This window comes from Pseudopodoces humilis, chromosome 2 (assembly GCF_049639895.1).
Source record: "Pseudopodoces humilis isolate 2021_Gansu_Grassland_sample_001 chromosome 2, ASM4963989v1, whole genome shotgun sequence".
Lineage (NCBI taxonomy): Eukaryota > Metazoa > Chordata > Aves > Passeriformes > Paridae > Pseudopodoces > Pseudopodoces humilis.
The window spans coordinates 18,834,794-18,853,457 of NC_142201.1; the positions used below are offsets into that span (position 1 = coordinate 18,834,794).

Below are 18,664 nucleotides of genomic sequence, written 5' to 3' on the forward strand. Positions count from 1 at the left end.
TTTTCTATCACCCTAAAATATAGATATTATACAAGGAACACTGGGAAAGAAATTATAAATGGAAGATGGAATAGTAGATCTGGTTTTGTAGTCCCTCTGAAAGTCAGGTCTGTTTTCATCCTGGTTTACTTCCTGGATTATGGATTATCATAATCGAAAATGGATTATGATACACAGTAAATGGTCAGTGTGCAACAATTAAAAATAACTAAGTGATGCCATCTGCTGTCTTAAAATCTTACTTAGTATTACATCTGACTGAGTTGTTATCCTAGGAAGTGGAAACTGCCTACACTGAGTATAATGTCAGAGCCATGACATGTTACCTTGATGTGTGTCAAAGTTAGGCAATTTAAATATTGATTGTGATTAAATACAGTAGACTATAGAATGTCAGAAAGAAATGCGATACTCGTGTCAATCCAAAACAGTTCTTTGGTGCTTACTTTGCAAATAATTTGAGGGTTTTTTTTCCAGACTGTTTTAGTTTTTTTGTTTCTGAGAGGAAGAAATAGAATCTTACGGAATAGAGGGGAGATTGGAAGAAGGTGACACACCATCTCATTAAAGTGTGTCTTTACTAAAATGTATGTTTTATGTGGTGAAATCCTTAACATTACTTCTATATTTAGTACAAGTTTTCTACAGTCACTTTTAGGTGTTTCATCTACAGCACTTTTAGGTGCTTTTTTTTTTTAGGAATGAGTTAACCTGGCCATGGTTTTTAAAGAAGTTGAGAACCACAGTTCTGTAAGACATGTTGCTCAAAGAGAAGTCACTCACCATCTCAGATCATAACATTTAACAGTTGGATATACATTCAACTAAGCAAAATTTTCAGTGGACTATGGACTACCATGCTCAGCGTTGAAATGGTATCTCCTTCAGAGAATATCACATGGTTACTTATTTCATGTATGTGTATGTGCTTGGTTGCTTGGGGGTTCGGCAGCAAGAGTTTAGGATGTGTTTTGTTCACATGCAGTTACACCAGATTGCAGTTCACAGGTTGCCATTTAATGAATCTGCAACATGGCAGAGTGATCTGAAATGCAGTCAGCAGTGCTTAACAGCTATAAAGGGTTGCAGAACCAGAGAGATGGGATTTAACTCTTTCTGCTTTTCTTCTTTGTTGCTTTTGGTAATGCTCTGTAAAGCACTGACTTAATCTCAGTTTCCTGTACTTTTTTTTTTCATCTTAGTGAAAACAGTCTGAATTCTGTGAAGGTAACTATCACTATTGCACTGTTGTGCAATATCCTGAATGGATGTGCCTTGTTTAGTGAGGTGTGAGTAAGGATATGTTTGCACTTATATATTGACCACAGTCTGATTATGAAGTGTGTAATTTCTTGTGGATGTTGGGGCTTTTAAAATTTATTATCAGTACTGCAGTGGTGTGTATTTCTGCTTGTATTTTTAAAAAATACACAATCTATGCTTAGAGTTTTGCATAGTTTAATTTTCGTAACAAAACTTATTCACTATATAAATATTCATTTCCAAATGTAGTACACTAGAACTGCTCTCCTATTGGAGCCTTATAAATAACAGAATTTCTTAATTTGGTTCCTCTCTCTGTTATGGGAGCATATCTGTAAAATTCACAAATGACCAAACCAACAGTAAATTAATTCTACAGTTAATCCCTCAAAGTGTTTTGCTTTCCAGCTGCCTTTTTATTAAGGAGATCTGCAAATCATTCTTTGACAGAGAGAAAGCTATGCATGTATTTACATCTTTCTCATAGCTTGCCATACCTCTTTTGAACTTCGTAACATTCCTTTGCAGCCAGACTGTCCAATCTGGAGCATTAAGAAATCATGAGATGATTTGAAAAATATATCTCTATATTTTAAAAAATATGTACTCGGTGACCCTTTTGATTTTTGTTTTCTAAACATTAACATATTTCCAAACTTGTCTGCACAACTCTGAGGGCTCAAACCTTGCTTTAAGAGGCAGAATAAAATGTGAAATTCAGATTTTATGTAATCGTGGGTTGGGTTTAAAAACATAGAAACTTCACTGCACTTCACAGAGTTTACTGTAAATTTCCAACTGTCCATCAACCAAAAGCTGTGACAGCATAGAATTATGATGCATTTACTTACATGAAAATCTGCTGCTGTTAATGTAGTCCTAAGTGGGCATGAACTGTGTGTTATTTGGGATAGTTTCCAAATGATTGGGAGGGGAAATAGTACTTAGTTTAGATAATATAATCTGTAAGTTTCTATTATATTTCCAGGGCAAATGCTGCACTCAGAACATCAGTAGCAATGTAAGGAAATGTTATGGTCTTGGCTGTAGAAAAAGCTACCTGAAGGCAAGAGGAGATTTAAAGGTCTTGGAAAAAAAGCAGGAAGATATTTTATTTGTCATGAAAACTCAAGGAGCTCCTGAGATGATGTTTTAAAGAAGTTGCAAAAATGTACTCATTTTCTAATTAGCTCATCTTTCTGATGAAAGTGGGATGATGACTGGCTGTTGGCAAAGTTTTTTTTTCTGAAAATGTCTAGGCTTTTGGACAACACCATGTCTTCCACCATGCCAGTGTGACTGTATGGAAAACTGAACTGCTCTGTATCTACAGGGTAATGCAGTATCAGGGTGCCCAGAGTGCTTCTGATTCTGTAAGCTGATGTGGACAGTAGAGCAGGGATTAAAGGTGTGGTTGATGAGGAAGAAATTGCCAAAATGTAGGGAAGATGGTAGAAACATACAATTAAAGAAAAACCAAGCTATCAAAATTGCCTTTCCTTCAGTCTGCCCCCCAACATTTTATGCTACGTGAATTTTTCACTGTAGCAAAGTGCTTCATAAATTTAAAATGTAAACGCAGAGGATTTCTTTCTCTTATTCCCTGGTGTAATTTTTACTTTTATAACTCATGTTCCTTTCCAGCTGAGTGCTATTTCCAGGGAAGCCAATTCATGCATTTTAGAAGCAGTGCTTTGGGAACTCTCCAATCTGACTGAAAAAATACAAAACCTTTAGTGAAATACCAACACGAAGACCTAGAAATGCAAGGAACCATGCACATGACCACTGTTTATCTTCATTCCTGCCATTCCTGCTACAGGAACAGGAACACTTCAATGACTCGTCTTGTTTTGTTTTGTTTTGTTTTGTTTTGTTTTGATGCTGAATTACCAGAGGTGCCTGATTCTGAGTGTAAACTCCACATTATGAGAGGCCTCTCTCAGGCTTTGGAGTGCTCTCTGTCATGGGAGGGGGCTTGCTGTGAATGAAGCTCAGGTCTGCCTGGAAGAAGGCATCACCATGTCTGACTTGCTGCAGTGTAACCCACCAGCTGGCAAAATGGAGGAATACTCCTCACAGAATTTTCATCTCTGAAACAGAAAAGGTTATTTGTTACAGGCTATGAATTAGATGCCAAAATGCAATTTCTCTGGTAACTAGGAGCAAAAGTGTAGCAATAGTGTTGGGGGTGCTTAGGTGTTGTGCTTGGCTGAATAAAAAACTGATCAGAATCATGATGGATGGGCCAAAATTTTTTTTTTCTTGTTTCTCTTTTAGTCTGATAACCATATATACAATTCTTTTTCTTCAGGCTATGATTTAAATGATGAATTCCAGCTTATTGAGCAAGTTTGGTGCTTGTGGGATAGGTTGGAAGTCTGGTGTAGGGTTTTATTGATTTGGTAAGATTTACTTCAGTTCCTTCAGCATTACCCTATTTTGTCACCTCAGGTTATTTTGATAGCCTGCTCTGTGAAAATTGGGTTGTATTGAGTCTCCCTATGTGATGTAGGAATTCAAATAAATATGGTGGTGTGACACCTTCAATCGAAGTTAGGATACTTAAGATTTGCGGTAAAAAATATAAAGTTATGTTCATAATGACTTATCAGTTCAGAAAATAATTACTTCCACTCACTAGGGTGAGAAATGATGAACTTTTTATGCTTGTTAGAGCAAACCTCAGGCAGCTGTAATTTTTAAATAAAGTTACATAGTCTACTGAGGAACAAGAATTCTTTTCCCAGCTAAGTAATTTTCTATTGTTACTTTTTCATTTGCTTCTTGCTTGAATTACATCACGGAATAAACACTAGCATATTTGTATTAAAAAAAAAATAAAATCTATCTAGACAGTTTTATTTCCTTACTTTTTTAAAATGGATGTTGTTGAAAGAGTAAGATTTTTTCTGACTGTGCTGGTTTTCTTTCCTTCCAAGAAATCGTGCAAAATGCATCACTGGTTGAGCAGTGTAAGCATGGTTGCTTCTAAGGGCTGTGAGGAATCACCCTTGGCTGCAGTATTTGATTTGTCTGATTTATGTGTGCTGTGCTTTATGAGCACCATTAACAGTAACTCTTTAGAGAGTGTAAATACAAGAAACAAGGCATTTATAAAGTTTCAGAAAATGCCCCTTGAAATGTGTGCATTGTGAGGTAATTCTTAATGTGGATAGGCAGCTTCTGTCATTTGTTAAATTGCTGAGCCTTTAATTGTTCTTTGTATCATCAGATCTGGACTCCATCCATCACTGATGTTTCCCACTTGTGATACTTTTGGGTTTAAGGACTTGCATGCATTCTGTGGGAAATTAAGGCTAGAGATTGACCATGACTTTGGTGGTGTTCCTTGGGAAACAAGTTAGAGCAGATGCATACTGTGGAGTTAAGGAAGGGGGGAAGGAGAAAATTAGGCACAGCACAAAACCTGTTAAATTTAGGCTCACTTTCTCTTTTTCTAGTTGCACTGGTGTTTTCAAGCTCAATCTCTTTTGCCTTCTGTATAGTATGTTGTGTTGACTACTGGATAAATAAAAAATTTAATACAAATGAAAAATTTAGTACACATGCTGGCAGCCTGGGAAAGGAGCAGTTAAAGAGTGTGCTGGCTATGACAGGAGAAGTATTGAGCAGATCCAAGCTATGGTAACTCAGTCATTAGCAGCTTGGTAACTTCATCAGTTCTGACTACAGAACTGTCTTCATATTGACAGTATCAAAACTTGGTGAGGAGAAGATAATAAACTTTAGTCTCTTGACAGTACTTAATTTCTAATGGCTAATTTATAGCAGCTAGTTAGGAGTCAGTTAGTTAGGAGCCACCACTTGACGTTTGGTGGTGCTGAACATAGTAATTTTTAATTCAGTATTGTTAATTCAAATTGGTCAGTCTGTGATATGATCTGATGGTTGCGGCATTACTTTATTATACTGGTACAGTGAGTGCACGCAGCATTACCACTCTGCTTAGAAATCAGAGTTGTTAACATCCCAGATCATTGCGTGATAAACCTTCCTGCAGCAGCTTTTGCTGTCCCTGGGCTCTCTGGTTTCAGTCACTTCAAGTTTTTGAAGGCTCATTTGCAGTGGAGTTGTAGAAATTTCTGCTCACCCAGGATCTTGAGGGAAATGTAGTCTCCCTCAAGTCTTCTGTGGGAACAGAACCTGCAAGACTCTATAAACTTGGCCACAGAGAGAAAATGACCACATCCACTAAAACAGGACATATCTCCCACACACTGAAAGAAAACAAATGTGGAATCAGACTCTGAGAAAGGATTATCCAGTAAGTTTAGAACAGCCCTGTATGTGTTTCTATTTTAAGATTATTTAACATAAATTGATGTTATCTAACTCCACATGTCTCCAGTGAGAGAATGTCATCCTGAGTGCACAGAACATGCACATTGACTTAGAAGAATAAACAGCTCTTCTTTGCTATTTTTTTTGAAATGCAAAGACAGGAAAGAGCAAATGTGACTTCCCTTGCTACCTTAAAGTGCTTCCCCAGGGCAAACATGCATAGCATAAGCTAGCAAGCAAGCAAAAAAGTGTTTTATTAGAACAAATAGGGGAAGGATCAGCTAAAGCTCTGGAGACACCTCAGCTTCTGAAGCCTCTCGCCACTTTGCATCACCAATACTCCAATGTGTGAAGGTCTGGAAACCTGCTGATGGCTCTTCTCAGTTAAGCCTTGGGATGAAGTGGCCTTGTCTGGGAACTGAATGGATGTGAATCTCTTTGCTGAAATCCTGAAGGCTGAGGGTGGATGGAAGACAGTCAAAACAACACTTGGGTTTTAGAAAGCACTATGGTTCCTACTTTTTCAGTTTTCTGTGTATCTGGCAAGGGCACAGAGGCTATTTTTGAACTGTCTAGTCTACTCTTCTAAAATGGATTTCTTCTTTTTCCTCTTCTGCTTATTGGTCATCAGGAAGAAGGGAGTTAGCACGTCTATTTGTGAATTTGCCCACACACTGAGTGCACATAAACATTTTACAAAGCATATTTATAGAACTGTTGTAACAGCATGTGTCCTCAAGAGATATGCATTTATAAAACTGACTTGCATGTAGTTTAATCAGTGCAGAAGTATCACTACTAACATAAATTTTTGCATGACATTTTCTATTTAATGTAAAATCTACTACCTCCCCCTACTCCCCCAGTTTAGCTTTAAAAAGTTTATGTGTTGACACAAAGTGGGAATGTGTAGCCCAGTCATTTAAAGTTTACGCTTCTGGTAATAGATTATTTGAATTATTGATTATTCCAAAGATGGAATATATTTTTCCACATTTGAAAAGTCTTGACAGTCAAGTGAAGTCCCCAGTGACTAGAAAAAAGGAAACATCTCTCCTATTTTTAGACAGGGGAGAAAAGAAGACCTGGGGATCTACAGACTGGTGAGTCTCCTGTTACTGGGAAAATGATGGAGCAATCCTCACGGAAGCATTGCTAAGGTACATACAAGACAGGAGATGATCTGAGACAGCCAGCACAGCTTCATGAAGGGCAAATCATGCCTTACCAGTCTGGTGGTCTTCTGTGGTGAACTGACTGCAGTGGTCAACAAAGGAAAACTGACCAATGTCATCTACTTGGATTTCTTTCGAAGGGCTTTGACATGGTCCCACACAACATCTTCATCTCCAGTTTGGAGATGTGGATTTTAAGGGTGGACTAATACTCAATAAGAAATTGGATGAATGGACACAGAGAGTTGTGGTCAGTGGCTCTAGGTCCAAGTGGAGGTGGATGACAAATGGTGATCCTCTGGAATCTCAAAAGGCACCCTTTCATATCTTCATCAGTGACATGGGCAGTGGATCAGTGCGCCCTCAGCAAGTGTGCAGATGGCACAACAGCAGGTCAGGATGCCATCCAGGGGGCCCTGGACAAACTAGGAGTGGGCACCACAAACACCTCATGAGGTTCAACAAGTCCCAGTGCAAGGTGCTGCACCCGGGTCAGGGCAAACCCAGACTTGAATACAGGACTGAGAAGAAGTCACTGAGAGCAGCCCTGCAGAGAAGGACTTGGGAGTTCCTGGTTATGAAAAGCTGGATATGACCCAAAAGTGTGCGCTTGTGGCCCAGAAGGTCAGAGTACTCTAGGCTGCATCAAAACAAGAGTGGCTAGTGGGTCAAAGGAGATGATTCACCACCTCTACTCTGCCCTCATGACACCCCACCTGGAGTGCTGCATCCAGGTCCTCAGCATAAGAAAGACATGGATGAGTTAGAGCAGGTCCAAAGGAGGCCATGAAGATGATCAGGGGGCTGGAGCACCTCACCTATCAAGACAGGCTAACAGGATTGTTCAGCTTGGAGATGAGAAGGTTCTGAGGAGACCTTATGGTGGCCTTCCAGTACGTGTTACTGCTTCTCTTTCTTTTGATGATGCTGTTTCCCACTGGTAATTTTTTTTTTTTCATCCTCCCCTTCTCTCCATAGAGAAGAATTTAGGAAAATTCTAGGTTTCTTATGTGAGTGTATGTATGTGTTTTTACTTCCATTGCTATGAAATATTGTTACAAATATATTGGTATGCTATATATTGGTATTCATAATTTCTCACAAATGTCACCCTGTTGTATTCTGAGACCATAATAGCTTTTCACTAGATGGGGTTGCTTCATCAAAGCTGACTGGTGTTGGAAGTTGCCGTGGATTGCTGCTTCCTGGGTACTTAGAAACCACTTAGAGCTGATTTTGTGCTAGCATGGAAAAATGAAACTAAAATGACAGTAATCATCCCATTTTGAACAGAGCAGGCAAGAACTGGTTGATAATGTTGGCTGGTGACATAATAAGTCTTCTCTTTTCTTTTCCCTGCCTCTCCCCAGCTTTGCCTCACTCAGCTTGGCCAACTGTGCTGGCCAGTACAGCCTCACACTTCCTTGGCACGCCCATCTGCTCAGCTGTGTCCAGCTGCTGGTGCTTTTCTTGTTCCTGCTCTGGTGGGGTGTTTACAGAGACACCAGACTCTGCTCCACTGTCTCTGCTGGTATCTCTGTGTGACAGAACTTGTGGTGTTCAGACAGGAAATGGAGCTCAGAGAAGCTCTGTGACTCTGAACAAGCCTGCTTCCTGGCTTCCAAGATTGGTGTGTTTTGCATAGCAACTCATGGTAGGTCTTCATCCAGATGCAAAAAATGCTCTAAAACTTTATTCCTTGCAGCAGAGCCCATTAATATTACTTCCATTATTATTGTTAAGCATTTGGACAACCCACTTGTATTAACCTGATCCATGACAGTGATTCAAATGGTAACTACAACTTTAACAATAATTGAAACATGAAAGAGCAGCACATGCCAACAGCAGCTAAGAGTCCAATGGAGAAAGACAATGTCCAGAAAAATATTACCCCTTTAAACGTTCACAGATGTGTTTTATATATACATAGCATGTTAGTAAAAGTACATGCATGCATAGTTTAACAAAAGTATTCTTTGTGTAAAAGTCATGTGACATGTGAGCAGTCTTTGGGGTGACAATTACAGACAACTGAAATAGCAGATGTGCTAAAGCTTTAAAAATAATATTATTTCTGGAGATAAGCTCCTGCTCATTTCTCACAAGCAGCTATTTTTCTGATGCTCTGGTGCTTATCTGTGTGGGCATAGGGGCAAGATAGATCAATATAGATGCACCTAATTGGTAATTCTGTTGAATTTTGTTTGCAATGTATTTCTTCTGAGATTCCTTGTAAAAAACCCACAGACCTTATATATCATACATAGTGAATTTAATACTGCTGGAATCATGATTTGTAAAGTAAACTCTGTAAGATTTGCAGGACAGAACTCAGAATGTCCTACATTTTTTGAGTGCATGTGTGAATAGGAGTCCACCTCGTGACATCACAGCTTGATGTAAATTGTATATCAATATACAATGTGGTGTCGTTTCATCTTCCTTTCTCCTTTTCACATTTAACAAATGCTAATAGTACTTGAGTATTTCAGTACTGCTTGTAGTCATTCATTTCTGAGTGCCTACACGTCTTACCTGGTTGTTTTCTGCATAGATCAAGTTCTGCACTCAGATAACCAGGCAACAGTGTTAATTTGTGAGTAACATTTTGATAGCTTCATTCTGTAGAAAATAGAGAGGGCTTTTCCTTTTTTAAGCTGTGTTTTCATTTTAGTAGAGCAGGGACAGCCCTTGCTTTGTGAGCCGGTGGTGCACTTAACTGAACAGGTTTGCACTGTGGAGCTGATGGGGAGGGAGCTGGAACTTTGTCATGTAGGAGGATTGATTCCAGGTGTGTTCCTGGGAGAGGGCTATGGAGCTTCCAGAAGATGGAGCAGCAGAAAACAAGAGGCCAAGTAATCCAAACAAAATTTTTGGTCAGGCCAGACCCGACCTGTTGTGTAGCCTCAGTTTCTGTGCTCTTACATGCAGTTAGAAATGTGGCCAAATCCATACACAGATGTCATGGTACATCCACAAGCTATAGTCAGCCTTCTGTCTTCTCACAGCAGCAAAATAAATTTGATTGGGAAAATTCTCTGTTGATTAAGACTGATATTTTAGGAACTAATACTGTAATTATGTCCTAACCATAGGTCAGAGCTGGATTCCTTCCTCTAAAAAGAAAGTATTGACTTAATTTCACCATTGTTATTCTGTAGTACATCATTAAATATTCAAGATCTTGCAATCTCATGGTGGTTTTCTATATAATGTTGACTTTATTATTAGAATGATTATATTGCACTTAGTTGAAGTACAGGTTTTTATTTTATTTTCTTTTTTTTTAATCTGTGATACCTCAATATGATAATGGTACTTGATAGCTGCAAAATTATTTTCTTTGCTATGAAAATGTTGGTAAGGGAAGTGGAGGCTTTATGGCTTGGTTTTTTTGGGGGGGTGGGGTTTGCAAACTGCTTCTGGAGGAGATGAAGTAGAAGCTGTTTGTGCAATTGCAGTGCATCAGCTTTAAGGAACAGTGGCTCCTCATATGAATAAAGAGAGTGAAAATCCAGAGAGTGAAAGGAAAAAAAAATTCCTGCTCTCTCAAGAGATTGATTTTCTTTGCTTTTTTGGTACTGTTGCAGGTGGTTATGTGGGAAAATCTCTCCTAGTCTAAGCTTTCTTATGTTTCCTCACCCTATCCTGGAGCTGTTTACTCCTCTGTATTGCTGTAAAACTTTTTGTTTAGAAACTTAAAAACAAGAATACAACCCCCCTTTCTCCCAAATAAAACAGAAAACCCAAACAAAAACCTAAGGGTTTGTGCTGTAGTGTGTGACTCACCATGCTTTTTTTGGAAGGAGGAACTTGCTGCATCCTGGTACGTATTCAGAAGTAGCCAAGCTCCTAGGCTCAGACATTTGAGGGGCTTTTTCCCCTCCTATCAGGCCATATGTACTCAAACTTCCTGTCTTGGGAAATGAGTGTAAGTTTCTTTCTCTTTCCTTAGGCCCTGGGGGTTTTTGTTGGGGTTTTGGTTGGTTGGTTTTGTTGTTTGGTTGTTTTTTTTAATCCAAAGGGAGGTATCTAATCAGCTCCAGGAGCGGGATATGTGGGGTAAGAGGTCCATTTTGGTTTGTAGGTAAAACAGAACTCAAAAGAAAATATTATTAAATATTTGCTTGTTCTAAAGGACAGATTCACTTCATTATTTACGGGCAGACAGAGATAATGTTTTAAAGTTAAAAATCTGAAGTTATTAAAAAAAAGGAAGTATTTTAAAATCCATCTCTATAGCCAAGTTAGACAGCTACTGTTCCACATTTTATAATTTCAACTTTTGAAGTGTCACCTTGTTTATATATGAGTAAAACTTAGCTTGAAGATGTGTCCCTTTACGATAGCTTTTAGTAAAATAATATTTGAGGAAGCAGAGCTATTTGTTGTACATTATAATTCTAAACCAAAAGAATTCATATTAAATAGGTGGGGTACTGAAAGTGAGATCAACTTTGCAACTAGTGGAGCAGCAAAAATGGGTGATACAGCTCATAATGTAACATGTAACATAAAGCTATAAATAATAGAGGAAGTATTTAAGGAAGTATTATAAATACTTGCCTCTTGCTCAATGGCTGGCTCTGTCAGCTGGCTGTCACATTTAATATGCTGTATTTGAAGAGATTTTTGTAATCTGGACAATGTTGTACAGGAATAATAGAAAAAAAAAAAAAAGTTGTGCTATGATATGCCAGCTGAGAAGTGGTGATGAATTTCTATGGTCAGTAACTTTTAAATCAAATCTGTTCACATCTGGGAGAGTGTTCTGGTGTATGGCTTTGGAACTGCATAGATATTTTTCATGTTTAGGATGAAGATCCCTTGCTGATTCCATACTGATCTCAAGTGGAGATTGACTGACCTTAGCTGGTGAATTAATGGGATGGAGTGCTTGCTTTGCTTTGTATTTAAGCACACTGTAATTGATTAGGCTCTACTCCATTACACCTTTTTTGGATGTAAATCCCACAGTTGTGGTTTGGGAACTTCAGTGCAAATGACAGCAGCTCTCTGGTGTTCTCTGTTGTAGCCTGAAACCTGACAGTCAGAATGTCACAAGGTGGCCTTGAGCTGCTGTCTGTCCTGTTTCTTCATTCTGTGCAAGATGCACAGATGCTAAGTGTTAATAAAAGCAAATGGTATCAAAAAGCAAATGGTATCCTGCACTTCCTTCAAAGTTCTTTCATTAGCAGCCTAAGCCTTTGTCATGGAAGTGCATGAGCCTAGATAAATTATGAGGTACCATAAAAATCAGGGATATGATAAAAGAGGAAAACCACTAGTAGAAGCGTGAAAGGATGACTGGGCACAGAAAAACAAACCTCCTTAGAGCACCTGCTCAAACACAAGATACAAAAGAGAGAGAGACTAGAAGAGCAGAGGTATGGGAACAGTCCAAAAATCTCTTAAGTGCAGAAGAAATATATTGGCTGGTTTGTGAATTTTTGATAGGAAGAGCAGCCACCAATACCTATTTGGTGACTGCTCTTGCTGGGCAGAGCTGGGAGCGAGTGAAAGAACCCCTCAGTGCTCCTCCCTTAGCTGCAGGGAGTGCTTGCTGTTCGCTCAGGGAACAGACTGGTGTGTGGCTCAAACCAGTGCTGGTGTGTCGCTGCTCCCAGGAGTCAAGTGACCTTGTTTATCATGTGTAGCTGGGCCAGTATGCAGCTGTTTCCACTGTAAACTCACAGAAAGCTGGGTTCAGGGTATGCTTGTGCATATTGCTTTGCAATTAACTTTGCATGGGCACACAGCAAACCCCTTCTCCCATAGCTGCCTCAGTGCTTTTAGCTGATTTAGGCAGCACAAGTGCATGGTACATTTTTGGTTCATTTTTGCCCTGTCAGAGAAAAAAGTATGTGGGTAGAAAGGAATGAAAATGATGCTTATGGTGCTGAAGAAATGAACTACAGGGTGAAGTGGCTGGGTAGTTTTTATCTTGGTAGAGGAACCAAAAATAATTTTATGTGGAACCATTAATCCCCCTTTCTACAACACACTTCAGAAGAATCATTATGAAACTGGAAAAGGTAAATACATCCAAGACTGAAATTCTTTCAAAAGAGCAGAATTTGTATGTGTTTTTGAAGATATTCTGTGCAATACTATGATACTTTCTTTTCAGAATAGCAATTAAAAATAATCATCCCATTGTGTGTAACAGATTTGCTTGTGTTAAGTGTTTCGAAAACAAAAAACATTTAGGCACAAACATTTTTTTAAGCATCACATTCTAGTTAGGAATAGGATGGAGCTGCTAAGGATTGAAGGAGGTAAGAAGGTGGGTAAGCTCTCCCTATATTGTGCAAGCATCCTGCCCTGGGTAGTGTCCTTGAACATGTAAGAACTTCCAGGGGCCTTTGCTTTTCATTAATGTTGGCATGCTGCACAAAGGGGAGGAATATTTTTTCACTTCCTCATGAGATTTTCTTCAGTAGTGTGTGACTTTGTCCTGTTTCTGACAGAGCTTTCTCTTCATGCTAATGGTTTATTCTCTGCTTTCTGTTATTTTTTTGAGGTTGGATTTTTTTTTTTAGCATGTTCAAATCTCTGTCCCCTGGAGCAGAATTTCATCCAGTGAGAAAAGACTTGCCCTCCCTGGTGACTGAGCAGGAATCCCCCAGGAATGATTGAGAAGCTGTGGTTGTGGAGAGGGGGTTTTCTCTTCAGGTGCTGGGTAGGAAAACTGTCTCTACTGTTGTATTTCCTGACCTAGAGATACTGCAATGCGTGTTATGTGACCTTGTCCCCATTGCATGTGCCTTTCCCACCATGGGAGGAATGAGAAGGGAAGGGACATCTGACAGATGTGTAGGCATTTTGTTTAATAATGTAAGATGTAGTGGTGAATTTAGCTGAATGGAGTAACATTCTGTATAATGCAGAGAAAGAAGGGGAAAAAGGAAGAGGAGGAAAAGAGAGGATGGTTGTATAGGGAGAAACCCAAGAATTTGAAGGTTTTCTTAAAGATTTCTGTTCTACAGGAGCATACTTTGGAGTAAAAGGCCTGCAAGGGATTTGTCAGCTCCTTGAAGAGCCTCTTTTCAAACAGTGCAAAAGTGCCAGAAACCTGTCCTTTGGATGAAGGAGAGCTGTGTTGTGTGTGAGTGTTTTGGAGAAGTTCTGTATCTTGGAGGAAGAGGAACCAGAGTGTGGTTTGACAGTTGCTACAGCAACTAAGGCTTTTTTAATGGGAGGCAGGGATAAGTGATGGTATAAAGTCTTGTGTAACTGACGTACCTTCCCCTGCTTCCTGCCAATTTTCCAGTATATTAAAACAATAAGTAATTTATTACTTTAGCTGAGAAATGTCTCTATGTTTGCCCAGCTCAGCCTTGTTTGCAAGACTGCATGATCGTTACAGAGACAACAGAAAAGAAATTATTTACATAATGGAAAGCAGGGATTCAGGCATCTCTGAAAATAATTCTTTTCAAGGGACAAATGCATCCCTTGTTCTGCCTGAAGAAATTTTGTTTGATGTGGATGTCAGTGGGACAAATTTTTTATCTCATAGCTCTTCCTTTCTTCTCATTCTCTCCCTTCCTCCCTACCATGATTTTTTTTTTTCTTTTTTGCAAAGTTTTTAAAACTCTTTTTGGTTACTATGGAGTTATTTTTAATGTAGGAATGATGATGTATTATAGAGTAAATGAAAGATGATACAAACCTGTGGCAGGAGGGGAATTCTGCTGGCTCTCAGCGGTGTTACAGAAGCAGCCCTGGCATAGACATGCTCCAGTAAGTGCTGTCCAGGGAGAGACTTTAACCCTTGTAATTTTTTGGGACTCAACTGCCTGCTATTATCCAGGAGGAAAGACAATGGTTTCCTGAAGGAATGATACATGAGTGGAAAACAGACATCACATCCCAGAGTATACAATCAATTTAGGATTCAAAAACGTACATGAACTAACTGTTAGCTAGTTTAAATTGACGTATTTTAATTTAGTAGTGGTTTTTGTTTTATTACTGAAATTTAGGGGCATTTGACAGCTGAGTTTCAGAGGAAGAGAGTTTGGCTAATGCTCTTCTTTGAAATGTTGCTGGAAGTCTTACGCTGCAAAGGAGCATTTTGCCTCCCCCTTGGGTTCTTTATGCAGATCAGAAATAATTTTGAGTTAAGGCTGATTTTAATTGAAGAGTAGGTATTAAACCATTAACCATATTTGTAAATGAAGCACAAATATGCACAGTTATAGAATCTTAAATATTTGTTTTTGCAGTTCTTACTCACTTTTAAAGGGCTGTTTTCATGAACCAAACATGCTTACCTAGCTCTTCAGAACTAAGATTTATTTTACAGATGTCCTTGCTAATATTTTGAGCATTAACAACTCATAACCAGAGCTCCCAGATTTGTAGGTTTCCTGTGTTTCATTTTGTAGTTTAAAAGAAAAAAGTTATCAATACAATTAATGAGAATATTGCACAGTGTGTTTTCAGAAAGTTATGATTGAACTAAGAGCCAGTTTTCTAGTGAATGACACTGAGGTATTTAACTGGAATGAGTTCACTGCTCTCGAGTTGCTGAGAAGCAGTGCATGAAGCATGCACATTTTTTTTCATGGATGAAAAAGTAATAAACCTTTGCTACCAATTTTATGCATTTGAAAACTCAGTAGAGGATAAATACTGCCTTCTTGCATTCATTGTGGCATTTTGTGGATTCACGTGAGATGAGAGAAATAACTGAAATATTTGAGCTAAAGGTTAGACTGACAAAAAGATCTCCTTTTAAATATTCATGTGTGAGTGACCAGTACTTATTAGAAAAGAAATCTGCAAAGTTTGAATTCTGCCACATGAATGTGTTCCTCCCATAGCATCCTGTCTGCCATTTTCTTCCTCCCACAACCCTCTCCTTTTCCATCCTTACCCAGACCTGGAGATGGCTTATCCTTTTGGTTTCTCTGACTCATTCACTTGCCATTTGACACAAACCTAGCTCCAAATCTCTTTTGCTCTCACTCCTTCAGGCTCCCTCAGGGTCACCCTGCTGCAAGGTTCTCCTTTATGTCTCACCATCTTTCCTTCAGTGGGACAAACCTGCTTTGATCTTTCTCATCTTAAGGAGCCTATTCTATTCCAGCTGCTGCCCATCTCCTTTCTCTCTTTTCTATCAAATAGATTGATTCAGCTCCTTGAAATTTTTTTTTTTTTTTTATTTCCATCTGGATTTCTAGGCTGGCTCTCATCCCCTCCATGGCACTTGACTGCCCTTGTCCAGCATTCCATGACTACCAAATAGCTCTGTGTTACTAGAGGGACACCAGCAGAACTTGCACTTGATCAATGCATTCTTTCTGCTCTTTAGATCACACAAAGTGGAAATCTTTCAGCTGCACTGAATTGTTAGTGAATGTGGAGTGATTTCTTAGGAATCACATAACACCTATATGTAACTGAAAATGTTAACATTTTAATTCTTATATTGTGTTATAAAACGTAAGAAATAGTTGAGAAAATGTGATTGTCAGGGTGCAATTACACAGTATTCAAACCTCCCATACTTCTTAAGTTAAGGATTTCTCCTCTCAGCTGTATTTAACTGTGTTTCAAGTAAGTCTTACACTTAATACTGTGGATTGTGCTCTGGCATGAGAGAACATGCAGGTACTCATTAGATTTTTTTTTTTCCAAAACTGGGTGTGAGGTTTCTTTTTCATACAATTATTGGGTCTCTGATTAATGGGCACTTATCTGGAGTGTGCCAGTGCTGCTGACAGCTGTAGGCATGCAGCACGCTTTCCTAAATTGTCTGAAAAACTGAACTTTGATATTTACTGGGTGATATGAATATTTTAGTGTCTCATTTAGCCAACAACTTCAGACTTTTCTTTAGATAACCTGGGGTTTCTCACCTGAAGAAATGGTATAATCTGAAAGCAAAAGCAGGTTACTTGCAGTTTGTAACTAATCAGTCATCACCGGCATCACTAAAAAACTTAGGAAAGTTGAGACAGAAATATATGAAGATATTCAGAAGAATCTTACCCAGTTTAATTTAGTAACCTAAGCTAGTGTTATTTCAAAGCCTTTTGGGCATGGGTATTACTCATGCATTTTTTTCCTGCAAAATTTGAAAGAAAAGTAGTCATCTCTTTTTACTTATTTTTTTCCCCCAGATTAAAAATGACGGGAATTTATTTGCAGTTATCTTGAAAGTGAATTCTTGCTAAATGGTTAGAAATAGTTAACTTTAAGTATTTTCAAGGTAGCATTAAACCAGACTTTTTTGCCTTCATATTGATGACATTACAGACCAAAGGAGTTGAACTGAAGCCCAATTTTATGCAACTGATATTTTATTGTCAGAAAGCAACAATCCTGTCTTTATCTTCAGCATTTTTTAGAGACAGAAAACTGTAATTTGGGAAATTGAACAGAATAATTCCATGTTTTCCAGCAAATGGTTATTTAATGAAAACAGGTGGTCAGCTGTTAAGTGGCTCCATATGCAAAATTGTCCACAAACAAAATTAGCAAGCAAGATTCTGTGTCTTTGAAAGGAAAACTTACCGCACTTGGGTTCGCATTGTTACAATAGAATATTTTTTCCCAATGTCTTTGTCCAATTTTTTTCCAATTGTCTTTCTCTAAGGTAGATGCACAAGTTCACCTGAGGCACCACTGCATTTTATTGTGTAGAAAGAAAATCTTATTTAGTTTCTACTGGTTTTACTCAGTTAACAAGGTCATGTATAAAACTGTAGGAATGATTGGGTTTCAATTCTGTAGTTTAATACTAATGCACCGCTAAAGACACTGATCTAAATTGAATGGTAGAAGGTTGTTACATTCAACACAAACCATAAAAAACCAAAGCTGAAGCAGGGAGACTGGGGAGGGAGATTAGACTGCACAGCTCCCTAGCAGTGAACATAAGAACATATTCTAGAGGAGATGTCTCCTGGCTGTCTCTGTGCAGCCTACCCTGCCCAAGACAGCCTAACATCAAAGAGAGTTGCTAAATCCTCTGCAGCAGGAAAGAGGGAGGGAGCTGAGTCAGTGGCTGGGGAGGTGATGCTCAAGGTGTCAGTGCAAATGCTGCCAGGCTGGGAAGGCTCAGGGACACACAGAGGGAGTGGAGTGTTCTGCAGACCTTGGGAGGGGCTTCTCCTCTCCTGAGGAGCAGTCCCTGGTGAGTGCAGCCCCTTCTGAACTGGTTGCCTTACCTATGGAGTGGGGCTTTGTGCAGTGGGCTTCTTGTGGCCAGCAGAGAGGTCACACTGTGACGCTGTGGTGAGGAGGATGTGCCTTCTCCGAGGACTCCCTTGAGCATCCCTTGATCAGATCCTGTAAAGAGACAGCCCCTTGGCACCACCCTGCTGTGTGGGCATTCCTGGCAGAGATGTCCAGCAGTGCCTGGAACATGGGAATTCAGTGTGGAATACTGGAGCATGGTGCTGTATTGCTGGAGCCTCTGGAAAAATCTCTCCCATAGCATGTGAAACCTGGCGAGCCAACGTGCAAGCTGTAGCCTTACGTGAGAGTGCAGTTAAAGAGTTAGCTGCAGATAAGGGGTGACTGAGATATGCTGACTTTTGTAATCGAATAATTGATGCTCTGCTTAAAAGAGTTGGGTTTGAATTTGTTGGATCAGCTGTGGTCATAGCTTGAGAGTGAAATTTTTGGCAGCTCCAGCCCTGTTTGGACCAGTTGCAGTGGGTCTTTTTATCCAGGACCTGGTCCACTATATGGAGAGTTATGGAGTGTTATCTCTGTTGCCTAATGTCTGCATATGATAAGTTTGGTTACATGAGACTGCCAAAAAAAGAAGGAAAGAAGTTCTGGTAGCTTTCTAAGAAAGGCACTCAGCTCTTTCAAAGAGGAAGCTCTGTTTGATATATGATGTCCTGGAGTGTTAAATGTGAGCCCAACCTTGCAGCACAAAGGGCTGCAGTTTTTTT

The 18,664-nt window shown here is 39.2% G+C and overlaps 1 protein-coding gene across 3 annotated transcripts in view; it reads left to right on the forward strand.

Annotated features, from left to right (window-relative positions):
• ARHGAP6 (Rho GTPase activating protein 6) overlaps positions 1-18,664 on the forward strand; it is a 311,446-nt gene that overhangs the window by 195,676 nt on the left and 97,106 nt on the right. The window contains exon 1 of one of the 3 annotated variants that reach the window (XM_088051977.1): positions 7,544-7,636. The exons of the other annotated variants lie outside the window; for them this stretch is intronic. The gene's annotated coding sequence lies outside the window, so the exon portion shown is untranslated. Of the gene's footprint in view, positions 1-7,543; positions 7,637-18,664 lie in introns of those variants that run through there. 3 annotated transcript variants of the gene reach the window in all.